The sequence below is a fragment of the Schistocerca cancellata genome, chromosome 12, assembly GCF_023864275.1.
Source record: "Schistocerca cancellata isolate TAMUIC-IGC-003103 chromosome 12, iqSchCanc2.1, whole genome shotgun sequence".
Taxonomy (NCBI): Eukaryota; Metazoa; Arthropoda; class Insecta; order Orthoptera; family Acrididae; genus Schistocerca; species Schistocerca cancellata.
Genome location: NC_064637.1, coordinates 16,702,658 through 16,704,960, shown reverse-complemented (window position 1 = coordinate 16,704,960; position 2,303 = coordinate 16,702,658). Strand labels below are relative to the sequence as shown.

General features: G+C 49.2%; 1 pseudogene; it reads left to right on the top strand.

Moving 5' to 3' along the window:
• The first annotated feature begins 982 nt into the window (after positions 1 to 982).
• Positions 983 to 1,100, top strand: LOC126109909 (5S ribosomal RNA; annotated as a pseudogene).
• The last annotated feature ends 1,203 nt before the right edge of the window (positions 1,101 to 2,303 follow it).

Below are 2,303 nucleotides of genomic sequence, written 5' to 3'. Positions count from 1 at the left end.
AATCCTGTCCAAGTCATCTCGTATCCTCCTACAGTCTCTCAACGACGACACCTTCCCGTACACCACAGCATCATCAGCAAACAGCCGCACATTGCTATCTACCCTATCCAAAAGATCATTTATGTAGATGGAAAACAACAGCAGACCTACCACACTTCCCTGGGGCACTCCAAATGATACCCTCACCTCCGATGAACACTCACCATCGAGGACAACACATTGTAACATTTCTGTCTCTTGCACCCAAGACTGCTTTATTCGTATCTAACTTACATGTTGTAGCAGGCAACAAGGAGATGTCACACGAAGGTACTGATTTGTGTCTACGACTTTGTACACAATGGTAAGGAGAGATGGGAGCCGGTGTGGTGTGGCAACTGCCATCATAGGAAAGCTCGACAGGAGGAGAAATGATTGGCAAAGAAGTTAACACAACAAATAAAAGATTTACTTGACTTTTATTTCTCCAAGCAAACAAAGACTCAATACAAATATCCAGCAAGAAATGGAATCCAGTTCCGAATGTCAACAAGGAAGAGACTCTCTGAACTAAGCTCCAGAGATGGTGTCAGAGCAGCAATATAGGCATTGTCTGTGTAGCATGCCATGGCGAAGAGGCTGCGAGTGGGGGGGAACCATCTGGCTGGCACCGACTGCCCTACATTGTGGTGGCAGGTGCCGTCGTATGCAGAGCTACCCGGGGTGTGGCTCAGTGGGAGTGTCCCAATGGGTCCGCCAGATTCCGCACGTTCACCATCAGCATCTGAAGAAAGCCTGCAATTCCGTTGACAACTTTGACGCATATGGGGTGATATACCACATATTGGACTAAGAAATGCCGCCACATGAAGTCTGAAGTTCGGTGGGCTTTGTCTTGACTTGGAACTGGTAGAAGAATGCTATGCCCTGAATGGCTGCAGAGGGTACAGAAGGTATCCCAAAACTCATGACTATGATAATACACTACATGACAAAAAAAGAAGGCAACGGCCTTGCCGCAGTGGATACACCGGTTCCCGTGAGATCACCGAAGTTAAGCGCTGTCGGGCGTGGTCGGCATTTGGATGGGTGACTTTCCGGGCCACCATGCGCTGTTGCCATTTTTCGGGGTACACTGAGCCTCGTGATGTCACATGAGGAGCTACTCGACCGAATAGTAGCAGCTTCGGTCAAGAATACCATCATATCGACCGGGAGAGCAGTGTGCTGACCCCACGCCCCTGATATCCGCATCCTCCACTGAGGATGACACGGCGGTCGGATGGTTGCGGTGGGCCACTCGTTGCCTGACGACGGAGTGCTAGATGACAAAAAAAAGAAAAGCACCCGGGAGACAAGATCGGATATCAGTGTGACTTCATTCATGTGCTCACCATCAGCTGGTATGAACAGTGGAAATTCTCAGTGGCAGTGCAATGGTCACCAGAGTGCATTAATGTTGCTCAGGTTTAGTGTTGTTACCAGTGTATTAGTGTATATTAGTGGCCTCAGCAGTGTCAAATCTTGAGTGGTCATCATCAGCGCCGGAAAAAGTTTGATAGGGGCGTCATTGTGGGTCGCCATTTGGCCACATGGTCGAATTGTGCAGCATCCAGATTTGTGGGGCATAGTGATGTAACAGTGGCTCATTGGTGTACTGCACTAGAATGCGAGGACAGTCATATTCGCCAAGGTTGTGGCTGACCCCATCTGACCACCACAAATGGAGGATCACTGCATTGTGCACAATGGCTCCACATCTGCGCCACATATGAGAACAAGTATGGCATCCCACAACGATAGCAGCAGGACTAGAGACTTACCACTCAGCGCACAATCTGCCGTTAACACCACAGCACAAATGGCTGCATTTGAATTATTGTTGTGACCTGCGATCGCAGACTGCTGATGAATGGTGTCGCATCGTGTTCACCAAGGAATCATGGTTCTGTATTATCTCCAAATGCCCGCTGGTGACTTGTATGATGCAGACATGGGGAAAGGTCCCATTCTTCCAATGTTTTGGAAAGAGACGACGGAATTATTCCTATCATCAGGGTGTAGTGAGCCATCAAGTTTGACCAGGTCACCGAACGAAATGGCGCACTGGTTAGCACACTGGAATCGCATTCGTGAGGACGACGGTTCAGTCGCGCGTCCGGCCATCCTGATTTAGGTTTTCCGTGATTTTCCTAAATCGTTTCAGATAAATGCCGGGGTGGTTCTTTTGAAAAGGGCATGGCCGACTTCCTTCCCCATCCTTCCCTGTTCCAATGAGATCGATAACCGCGCTGTTTGGTCTTCTCCCCGAAACACCCCAACTC